Below are 12,532 nucleotides of genomic sequence, written 5' to 3'. Positions count from 1 at the left end.
TAAGAACAGTGGGTTCTGTTCAGGGGCAGAACGACAGATTTGAACCTCGTCAGCTTAGGGATTCGAACTTGCATTATGTCAACAGTCCTTTGAGGATGTTAACTCTTCTCATTACTGCTCCTGTGTTGGCCACTCCGCAGCAACCTTTTACACTGCAGGTGGGGGCCGGGGCGGTTCTGCTGCCGTCAGAGCCAGGAAATTGAGCATCCTGTGGCATACTTCTCCAAGAAGTTCAACAGTTATCAGCTACACTACTCTGTGGTGGAGAAGGAGGCTCTTGCACTGATCTGGTCTCTCCAACACTTCAATGTGGGTACGGGTGTAGTGCCTCTAGTTGTACATACTGATCACAACCCACTCACCTTTTTACACTCGATGCAGTGTCTGAACCAATGGTTGATGCGGTGGTGTCGGTACATTCAAGCTTTCCCCCTCGAGATTTGTCATCTTAAGGGGGCAGATGTGTTGTCCCGTGTGCCCTCTCCTTAGCCGTCCTGTTTAATACTGTTGTCTGTTCTCCAACAATTTGGTCTCGTCTCTCTTCCTCTCCTTTTCTTAATTTGCATCCAGGTGCCATGCTTGGTGTGGGTTGAGTAAGTGTTGGACCTGGGTGGTTGGCTGTTCAAGGAGTGCAAGTATATTTGGATTGTTTATTAAAACATCTTGGTTTTGTTTCGGGGACATGGGAGGTCCCTGTTTTTATGGATGGGGGTGTGACGGCCCATCCCCTGCTCTGTCTACTGGGTTTTGCTGTGCTTACTTCCTGCAGGAGATTGGTGGGCGGAGCTGGGAGAGTCGTCAGTGCTGATGGGTCACACCTGTGAAAGCTCAGCTGTGGCAAGACGACACTGTTTCCCCATTCAGCAAGAGATTCCTCTCTCCATGCATACCTTTGGTTGTTTCGTTGTGGCTTTGGCAGTTGACACCTAATTTACTGACCTTCATGCCTCATCTGATTGTTGCGAGTGTTTTACTTTATTTATGGAATAAATTAACTTTTATTCCTTTACTCAGTGTGTTTTCCCATTTTTACAATCTTGAGCCAGGTTCTAACATATGGGTTAGATGATTACCTGATAACAAGAAGATATATATACCCTGTGGAGACTGACATATGTCTGCATATTAGTGTCTGAAACAAGATCTTAACAGAATGTTTCCATTAAGGGCAATGAACTCTTGATCGCCAACAGCTGATCACCATGTGGGTGTCTAGCAAGCCCATGACATGCTAGGTAATGCTAGTATCAACAGCCAATACAACACAGCTGGAAGCTATAACTAGCCCTGGTTGGTCATTGCAATGCGATACAGCATCAGCTTCCCTACTAAGTTCAAAGGTGATAACCGAAATCTGATGAAAAAATATTAGGGTCAGTGGCAGCCCATCACTTAAGGCAGGTGGGGCAGAGCCCCACCAGTTTAGCCCCACATGTTTAGCAAAAATAAAACAGGCTTGCCAGTTTCGCATGTTATTTAGGCATTAATACGTGTCACATATCAGTTTGTAAAAAATATAATTGCGTTAACAAAGCCACATACAAACATGGTCTCTTTGTTTTCTTGAGTATGGCAGCTCGAAAATGCAGGTGTTTCAGCCTAGCTCAGTGCTTTCTGTGGTGGTGGGGCACGCCAGCAGAAAACACGGAGCGTTGCGTCATGATTGGCTCAGTGTTCTGTCACTCATGGGGACTTTATGTCACTGCCAAGTGTAAAATTCGAGCCCTTCAGCTACTGCCATAGAAGTGCCCATCCAAGAAGGCTCAAGGTCATTGGCCACAGATAAAATGTCAAATCCCGTTATAGCTACAGTAGCTTTGATTGGACTGATCATGTCAACATCATACTTTCACAATCTTAGCTAGCAGTCATCATCATGAATCAAGTCGACAATCTACTGGCAAATCTTTTTAATCCTTGTCATATGAAAATAAATTATAGATCAAACGTATCGGTGCTTATTGGACACAGACATTACACAAGTTGTTTATCACAAATTCAACAATGAGTGGTTTGGAAGGAATCCATGACAGTGTGTTCCCAAATCTGGGATTAAGGGGCTCTTTTCCAAATTTAAAATTATACATTCAGCATTGGTCATGCTGTCTACATTTGTGCCGTGCTCAAAACAACTTAACTCGGAGGCCCGCCGAGCACAATGTGAGTCCAAAAATATTTTGTGTGTTGCTTCATAAATGATGTAATATGTCAGGGAGAAATGTATACTGTAGCTAAGAAAGTAATACTTAGTGTATGTTGTGTAGTAAGATTTTAGTAGCCCATGTGCCTCATGCTAATGGTGTGGACAAGAAAAATCATATTCCATTTACTGTGAAAGAAAACATTAAACTGCAGGAATGGATACTACTGTACATACATAAATATGCTGTCTAAAATAATTCATAATCAAATAATCTTCAAGCAAAGAACAAAGTAACAAAATGTCATACTAATAAATCATTCTTATGATGTACAGAAATGAATTTGGTTCAATGGCCATCAAAACCTCAGAAGTAAAAATAGTTTAAATGTAATTGTTTTTAAACCCCAGCCCTTAAAATCCCTTACTTTTCTAGTAGTTCCACTTAAACAGTACTAATTGTGAATGTAGTACATTTCATTTGGTTGAAATTATAACAGGACAGCTGGCCCTAAACTTTAAAGTTTCTATACTTCATATCGACAGCTTTAGAACACCAACTTAGTGTCAAAACCATACACAATCAGAGGGTTTTGTTATAAAAGACTAGTAGATTATCCTAGGGCTACATTTCATAACCAATGTACGAATAATTTTACACATCATTTCAGTAAATGCACACATTGTATATCGATCCAGTTCCCCCTCAAGTCATATTTGTTCAGCAGCCTGGGCAAAAAATAGCTGGTGTGAAATGAATAATAATAATAATAATAATAATAAGTGAAGATTTATATAGTTGGTGCCAATTTAATTGGGATGGTTCACTGGGTTCCTTGCTTACATAAGCCTCAGGTAACAAAGAGAAGATATATCCCACGTTGCATCTTTTTTGTTGGGATATTGTTAAAAAGGAAAGGAGATTCTGGTAGGTCCAGTACTATCCAAGAGAAAAGAGGTCTTCACCAAATTAGACCATAGCCTCTGTCTCTTTTCTCTCCACTTTACTAGGGCACAGTGACTGTTGATTTTGAACAGAACAGTCCTATTTACTCAGAACAGTCTAAGCATAGAAAAAACAGCAATTTGAGACATAAAAACAGGCTTCTTCTCTCTCACTCAGTCTCTGTATCTGCACACTCTAGCTGGGACTCAAGCTCTCTTCCTTCCAACATTCTATCGTTCTCCCTCTCTTTGGCCTGAGCCGGTACAAAACCGTTCAGTTTAATGCGCTCGTCTGCATATTCCAAATTTGTCAAGCTGGTGTTGCCCTTCTTCCTCTCGCCCCCTTCCTCCTCCTTCACGTCCTCCTCTCTCTTCTCCATTGCCTCACAGGCCCCCCGCACAACATCGGGAATGTTACTCTTCAGGTCACAGTTCTTGTGTCTCTTGGTTAGCTTGGTGAGGGAGCGGAAGCGGAGGTTGAAGAGCTTATCATCCTCTGATGAGGCCTGCTGGGTCTGCTCGCTGCCTCTCCACTGCTCATAACAAAGCTCCCCTGCCCCTCGCAACCTCAAGTTATTCAGCTTGGTGTCAATGCTCTCCTGGGAGGAGGTCTTGAAGCGGCCCTGGTCCAGGCTGACAAACATGGCCCTCTTCTCTGGGGAGAGCATGTCCGAGTGTGGGTCCTCTGCTCCAGGCCCAGCTGCCTGCGCTCCATGCTGCGGATGGTGGCGGCCCGCTGCAACTTTTCGTGGATCTCCACACTCAGTCGCCGACGCGTCTCCCGGAACTCGACCTGCACATTGGCCTTCCACTCAGCGGCGTGGACCTTGAACTCCCCCACCTGAAATCACACAAAGATGGAGATTGAGGCATGAGGGTGGAGGGGGTGCTTTGGAAATCTAATTGATTAGATCTTGTACAACTTCCCCCTCAGACAAAAGCAAGGCACCTTCCATGGAAAGTTAATATCACAGTATCCATCCATACTGTACTTACAGATAAATAGCTCAGTAAGCTCACTATTCACTCATCAGCCTAAACACTACCCACCGGGCAAAAACTGGTTGAATCAACGTTCTTTTCACGTCATTTCAACAAAAACATTTAATGTGATTTATGTTGAATCAATGTGGAAAACTGATTGGATTTTAAAAAGTCATCAACATAAGGGAATTTCATATTTTTTTTCACAACTTTTAACCTACAGTAAATACAATGACATGGTGACATGGTGGTTGAATTCACGTTAGTTGACAACTCAACCAAATGTTAATCAAAACTAGACGTTGAACTGACGTCTGTGCTCAGTGGGTAGTGGATATCTAACCACTTCTCCCACACAGCTGTCTGTCTGTCTGTCTGTCTGTCTGTCTGTCTGTCTGTCTGTCTGTCTGTCTGTCTGTCTGTCTGTCTGTCTGTCTGTCTGTCTGTCTGTCTGTCTGTCTGTCTGTCTGTCTGTCTGTCTGTCTCAGGGGCTCCAGACAGGGGCATCAACGAGACATAATAACAAAACAGTCACTGAAGGAAGGCAGGGGAGGGAAAGAGTGACCTTTTAGTTTCCACTGCTTTAGATAATGTAATGACAGGCACTTTAATTGAATGAGCAGCACCCACCTCCTCTTTGGTCTTTTTAGAAAGCACTCTGAGCCAGTCTCCGATCATGCTCAGGACCGCAGCGAAGTAGGCCAGACCGACCAGGATCCAGAACCAGACCAGGGGCTTGTACCACTTCATGTACTCGATCTTCCGATCCCCACCTGGGACAACAGTGGAAGAGTTGTTACATTGGATGCCAACTACTGGATTATCTATGTATATACATTGATGCCTGCTACTGCCAAATTATTGTCAACAATAAAAAATGTAGCACAATTATTATTTTTTTTAAATTAAAGCCAGATTAGTAGGACCAGGGAGGCGGAAAGTTTCAGTTTGACAAACACAAAGTTTGTAATTGGGTTTTGAATTATTTTGGATTAGTCTTTCTCTAATATTCCCCTAGGCAGTCAATTATAGCATCATTATTCACGGGATTATCAAATGCAATGACGACACAACAAAACAAGTACATAACCTCTTGGGTTGATGGAGACTCCATTAGCTCATTTCATAGAGATAATCTAATTTCACATTACATGGATTGAATGCAAATGCGAGAGAGGAGAAAATGGTGAGTCGAAACAGAGGACTAAACAAATGTATGTCTAAGGCACAGTACATTAACCTGTTACAACACTATCATACCTGCCACATAGTCCCCGATGCCAATCGTTGTTAGCGTGATGACAACAAAGTAGATAGCATCCAGAGTCGTCCATCCCTCGATATGTTTGAAAATCATCGCCGGGACACCGACGAAGACTATGCACCCGGCCAGGATGAAGAGTATGGTGGAGGTAAATCTGATTTTGGTCTGGCTTATTTGTTTCTGTTTTTGCTTCAGGACAAAAAAAGTCAACAAGAACTCAAAAGATAAAACTGTTTACTAAATACATATTAACTACATTTCTCGCTGAAAGACACAGTATGTTTGAAGAGAATTAGTTTAGTCAATGGCCCTATGCATCAATATCCATTAGCCAAATCACTCCAGAGACCAAAGAGAAAAGCATCCAAAACCACCCTCCATTAATCCAGTAGGAAAAGCCCGATTCCCAAATTCCCCCTTTGTCACAAAAACTCAGAGTAGGAGAGCTGATTTAGGATCAGTTTTAGCTTTTAGATCACAATAAATATGATTATATGGACAGGGATCAGCAGTCCTACTCTGAGACATTTGATACATACAGCCTGCTCACAGAATCTCAATCAGGTCCTGGCCCTCTACCTTCTCAGCCTCCATCAAACACCTCTGCCCTCACTACAAAGAGCACATCATAATCTCAGCCTCAGCTAGCCTGACTCATGTGTTAACTCCTTGGGGGGGAACAAGAGTTCAAATCCATTCACCGAGCCTGGCCTAATACCTGGATAACAGACGTATAGCCTTTACAGGGATAACTGTATCAAAGGCATTGTGCCGTTTACAATGAATAGGGTCATTATGGGGTGGAGGTAACATGCTTGGTTTTCACTGTGGGAAGCATATTGCCTCTTTAGAGTCAATGGAACATTTTATGTTATTATAGGTGCTATTATAGTTACTGCTCGGTTACATAGCAGGCGCCAAATACTCATTTTCAAATACCCTTTTCTTCACCAAATAATTCATCAAACATGGTGTGTCTAAATGAATTTAACATTCTGATCGAAAGTTGCTGATAGTTAACTTGAATCACCTCATAAAGCATCCTGTGCTCATCTGCAGTTTCAGTAAATTCCCATGTACATAACCTTAAATTCTCAAGTAATCCAATTTACCCTGTATATCTTCTCCACCCTCAAGACGCTCTTGACAAATATGGTCCCCAGCTGGTCTCCGATGCCAGCCAGGAGGAACCCAAACAGTGGGATGCCAAATAAGGAGTACAGGATGCAGAAGATCTTCCCTCCCTCCGTACTGGGAGCTATGTTCCCGTAACCTGTCACAGTGGTGTTTTGTTATGCAAGGCCTGTGTTATGTTCCAGGAGTTGGAGGTTAGAGGTAAATAAACACCAAGAGAGGAAATAATCAGGTTGGACTCAGAGAACATGACATTAATTACAACCTGCAGTGAACGGAGAGATTGAACATGGGCGGGGATGACTAGAGCACAGCTTCATCTGAACCAGCACGGTGGGATGTGTGTCCCTATCCACAGTGAGAGAAGCAGAGTAATTGTGTAAACAGATGAAATAGAATTCATATGCTCTGCTAAAAACACATCATAGTGACACGGTTCCTTCCCACCTCCTGATAGAAAGCTATTATCATCAGTAAATGATGTACTGTGAAGACACGCTGTGAGACTTGAACAGTAAACACACACACACACACATTAGCATGAAGTACATCCTGTGAACGATGCATTCTTTTTCCAGTCTTTCTTTTATCCATTTCCCTGCTAGCTGTCACGGCCTGACCAGCAGAGGGAGGTATTGTATCAGTTTTGGTCAGGATGTGGCAGGTTTTTTGTATGTTAAGGGTTTGTGTTGGGGATTGGACTCCCAATTGAAGGCAGGTGTGTTGAGTTGCCTTTGATTGGGAGTCCTATATAGAAGGGGTTGTTTTTCTTTCCACACTTATCCACATTCCCGCTGCGCCTTGGTCCATTCCTGAAGACAGCTGTTACAGAACTACCCACCACAAAAGGACCAAGCAGCGGAAGAGGAGGAAGCCACAAGAGAACAGCGTGGATGAATGGACATGGGAGGACATCCTGGATGGCAAGGGATGCTACACCTGGGAGGAGATCCTGGCCGGAAGGGATCGCCTCCCATGGGAACAGGTGGAGGCACTGAGAAGAGCGGGGCAGCAGGAGAAGGGAGCGAACGTTATGCTGGAACACGGCTGGCGAGGAAGCCGGAGAGGCACACCCAAGAAATGTTTTGGGGGGGGGCACACGGGTAGTTTGGCCAGGCCAAGGAAGAGCCGTAAGCCAGCTACCCGTGATTACAGGGAGGTGCGTATGAGGTGGAGGGCGCCATGTTACGCTGAGGTACGCACCATCTCGCCTATACGTACGCACAGGCCAATCCGCCCTGTACCAGCGCCCCGCATGTGCCAGGGTGAGGTGAGCATCGAGCCGGAAGGGGTGATGCCAACCCTGCGCTCAAGACCGCCAGTGCGCCTCGACGGTCCGGGGTTTCCCGCTATACGCACTAGCATGGAGATGCGTGTGTCTCCAGGCTGGCACGTCCAGTACCAGCCCCACGCATCAGGCGTCTAGTGCGTCAGTCCAGCCTCGCCAGTCAAGAGTCGCCAGAGCCGCCCACCAGTCAAGAGTCGCCAGAGCCGCCCGCCAGTCAGGAGTCGCCAGAGCCGCCCGCCAGTCAGGAGTCGCCAGAGCCGCCCGCCAGTCAGGAGTCGCCAGAGCCGCCCGCCAGTCAGGAGTCGCCAGAGCCGCCCGCCAGTCAGGAGTCGCCAGAGCCGCCCGCCAGTCAGGAGTCGCCAGAGCCGCCCACCAGTCAGGAGCCGCCAGAGCCGCCCACCTGCCCGCCTGCCCGGAGCCGCCAGAGCCGCCCGCCTGCCCGGAGCCGCCAGAGCGGCCCGCCTGCCCGGAGCCGCCAGAGCGGCCCGACTTCCCGGAGCCGCCAGAGCGGCCCGACTGCCCGGAGCCGCCAGAGAGGCCCGACTGCCCGGATCAGTTAGAGCGGCCCGACTGCCCGGATCTGCCAGGGTGCCCCGCTTGTCCTACGGCCCAGCCCGAGTGGCCCGCCTGTCTTCCGGCCCAGCCCGAGTGGCCCGCCTGTCCTCCGGCCCAGCCCGAGTGGCCCGCCTGTCCTCCGGCCCAGCCCGAGTGGCCCGCCTGTCCTCCGGCCCAGCCCGAGTGGCCCGCCTGTCCTCCGGCCCAGCCCGAGTGGCCCGCCTGTCCTCCGGTCCAGCCCGAGTAGCCCGCCTGTCCTCCGGTCCAGCCCGAGTGGCCCGCCTGTCTTCCGGCCCAGCCCGAGTGGCCCGCCTGTCCTCCGGTCCAGCCCGAGTGGCCCGCCTGTCCTCCGGCCCAGCCCGAGTGGCCCGCATGTCTTCCGGCCCAGCCAGAGTGGCCCGCATGTCTTCCGGCCCAGCCAGAGTGGTCAGTCTGCCAGGGTCAGCCCGAGTGGCCCATCTGCCCGGCGCAGCTATCGGCGCCACCGAAGTGGGCGACGCCGAAGGTGGAGCGAGGTCCACGTCCTGCACCTGAGCCATCTCCAAGATAGGTGGGTTGGGGAGGGAGGGTGTAGCACAGTGCCGTCGGTGACGGCAGCCACCCTCCCTTCCCTTCCTTAGTGTTTAGGGGTTATTGTTTATTGGTTTTGTTGGGGTATTGGGGATTTTTTTGTGTTTTCTTTTTTTAGGTGCATTCCGGGGTCTGCACCTTGAGGGGGGGTACTGTCACGTCCTGACCAGCAGAGGGAGGTATTGTGTCAGTTTTGGTCAGGATGTGGCAGGTTTTTTGTATGTTAAGGGTTTGTGTTGGGGATTGGACTCCCAATTGAAGGCAGGTGTGTTGAGTTGCCTTTGATTGGGAGTCCTATATATAAGGGTGTGTTTTTCTTTGGGATTGTGGGTAGTTGTTTTTGCACTGCGTTTGTATAGCCTGTAAAACTGTTGCTGTCTTGCTTATTGTTTTTCACCGTGGATGCTTTACTCTTTTTTTAATTAAACTATGAGTATCCACTTTCCCGCTGCGCCTTGGTCCATTCCTGAAGACAGCTGTTACACTAGCACACATTACATTACAGTTGTGTAACGTTGACAGAGCTGCACTTGAATACATTGAGTCACAGCACCTGTAGGTTACCTCATAGCCTACACGTCAAAGTAGACTAGTGCTATTGCTTTATTGTACTCAGTTAATCAGAGGAGCGAGTCACGAGTTAATAGGTTTGGTAGTGGAGGATACCTATCGTTGTGATCACGGTCCCAGCGAAGAAGAAGGCACTTCCCAGGTCCCAGTGACTGGAGTTGTAAGATGTGTCTCTGATCGGACTGACTCCTGCACTGACAGCGTCTATGGCATGCTGGGAAAGAGGACGAGAGAAACAGACAGAGCATAGAGTCAGTTATCTTAACCTGTTGAGGGTAGGGGGCAGTATTTGCACGGCCGGATAAAAAAACGTACCCGATTTAATCTGGTTATTACTACTGCCCAGAAACTAGAATATGCATATAATTATTGGCTTTGGATAGAAAACACCCTAAAGTTTCTAAAACTGTTTGAATGGTGTCTGTGAGTATAACAGAACTCAAATGGCAGGCAAAAACCTGAGAAGATTCTGTACAGGAAGTGCCCTCTCTGACCATTCCTTGGGCTTCTTGACTCTTTTTATTGAAAACTTAGGATCTTTGCTGTAACGTGACACTTCCTACGGCTCCCATAGGCTCTCAGAACCTGGGAAAAAGCTGAATGATGTCGAGGCAGCCCCTGGCTGAAAAACATTAGCGCCTTTGGTAAGTGGTCTATCAGAGGACAATGAGACTGAGGCGCCTGCACGAGGCGACCCCATGTTTTTATTTTCTCTCTCTTTGAACGTAAACACGGTTTCCCGGTCAGAATATTATCGCTTTTTTTACGAGAAAAATGGCATAAAAATTGATTTTAAACAGCGGTTGACATGCTTCGAAGTACGGTAATGGAATATTTAGATTTTTTTTGTCACGAAACGCGTCGGGCGCGTCACCCTTCTTTACACTTCGGATAGTGTCTTGAACGCACGAACAAAACAGAGGATATTTGAACATAACTATGGATTATTTTGAACCAAACCAACATTTGTTATTGAAGTAGAAGTCCTGGGAATGCATTCTGACGAAGAACAGCAAAGGTAATAACATTTTTCTTATAGTAAATCTGACTTTGGTGAGGGCTAAACTTGGTGGGTGTCTAAATAGCTAGCCCTGTGATGCCGGGCTATCTACTCAGAATATTGCAAAATGTGCTTTCACCGAAAAGCTATTTTAAAATCGGACATAGCGAGTGCATACAGGAGTTCTGTATCTATAATTCTTAAAATAATTGTTATGTTTTTTGTGAACGTTTATCATGAGTAATTTAGTAAATTCACCGGATGTTTGCGGGGGGTATGCTAGTTCTGAACGTCACATGCTAATGTAAAAAGCTGGTTTTTGATATAAATATGAACTTGATTGAACAAAACATGCATGTATTGTATAACATAATGTCCTAGGATTGTCATCTGATGAAGATCATCAAAGGTTAGTGCTGCATTTAGCTGTGGTTTGGGTTTATGTGACATTATATGCTAGCTTGAAAAATGGGTGTCTGATTATTTCTGGCTGGGTACTCTGCTGACATAATGTAATGTTTTGCTTTCGTTGTAAAGCCTTTTTCAAATCGGACAGTGTGGTTAGATTAACGAGAGTCTTGTCTTTAAAATGGTGTAAAATAGTCATATGTTTGAGAAATTGAAGTAATAGCATTTCTAAGGTATTTGAATATCGCGCCACGGGATTACACTCGCTGTTGCGTAGGTGGGACGATTTCGATACAGAACTCCTCTATGCACTCGATATGTCCGATTTTAAAATAGCTTTTTGGTGAAACCACATTTTGCAATATTCTAAGTACATAGCCCAGCCATCACGGGCTAGCTATTTAGACACCCGGCAAGTTTAGCCTTCACCAAAATCAGATTTACTATTATAAAAGTTTGATTACCTTTTGTTGTCTTCGTCAGAATGCACTCCCAGGACTGCTACTTCAATAACAAATGTTGGTTTGGTCCCAAATAATCCATCGTTATATCCTAATAGCGGCGTTTTGTTCGTGCGTTCCAAGACACTATCCGAAATGGTAAATCAGGGTCGCGCGCATGGCGCAATTCGTGACAAAAAAATTCTAAATATTCCATTACCGTACTTCGAAGCATGTCAACCGCTGTTTAAAATCAATTTTTATGCAATTTATCTCGTAAAAAAGCGATAATATTCCGACCGGGAATCTCCTTTTCGGGCAAACAGAGGAAAAATCACAAAGACGGGGGCGGCCAGGGCACGCGCCTAAGCCCACAGTCCCTTGATCGGCCACTTGACAAAGGCGATAATGTGTTTCAGCCTGGGATGACGACATTCAGGTTTTTCCCGGGCTCTGAGCGCCCATGGAAGACGTAGGAAGTGTCAAGTTAGAGCAGAGATCCTTTGGAAAAGATAGAGATGGCAAAGAAGTTCAAGAAATGGTCAGACAGGCCACTTCCTGTAAAGGAATCTCTCAGGTTTTGACCTGCCATTTGAGTTCTGTTATACTCACAGACACCATTCAAACAGTTTTAGAAACTTTGGAGTGTTTTCTATCCAAAGCCAATAATTATATGCATATTCTAGTTACTGGGCAGGAGTAGTAACCAGATTAAATCGGGTACGTTTTTTATCCAGCCGTGAAAATACTGCCCCCTAGCCATATCAGGTTAAAATGCCTGTCTATGGGGAAATCAATGGAATACCTCCCAGATTGCAGTTCCTAGGGCTTCCAGCAGATGTCAACAGTCTTTAGAAAGATTTTCAGGCTTGTTTTTTGAAGAATTAGCGAGAATTTGTAGTTTTTCTAGGTGGCTCCCATTTTAGCTGATGTGTTGTTGCGCGCGTCAGTGAGGGCGCACACTTCATTATTTATCTCCGGTAATGAACATACTATTCTCCGTCTTAAATGTTAGCGTTTATTTACATATTAGGGTACCTGAGGATTGATTAGAAATGTTCTTTTACTTGTTTGGACGAAGTTTATTGGTAACTTCCGGGAAACCGGTGGATTACTGAGTCAAGCGCGCCAACTAAACTGACTTTTTTGGGATATAAAGGACTTTATCGAACAAAAGGACCATTTGTTATGTAGCTGGGACCCTTGTGATTGCAAACAGAAGAACATCTTCAAA

General features: G+C 45.9%; 1 pseudogene; it reads right to left on the bottom strand.

Annotated features, from left to right (window-relative positions):
* Positions 1-2,968: 2,968 nt before the first annotated feature.
* Positions 2,969-12,532, bottom strand: part of LOC106611147 (potassium channel subfamily K member 10-like) — a 41,129-nt pseudogene continuing 31,565 nt past the window's right edge.

This window comes from Salmo salar, chromosome 09 (assembly GCF_965601325.2).
Source record: "Salmo salar chromosome 09, fSalSal1, whole genome shotgun sequence".
Taxonomy (NCBI): Eukaryota; Metazoa; Chordata; class Actinopteri; order Salmoniformes; family Salmonidae; genus Salmo; species Salmo salar.
The sequence above is the reverse complement of the archived record's forward strand: the minus strand, read 5'-3'. Positions and strand labels throughout refer to the sequence as shown.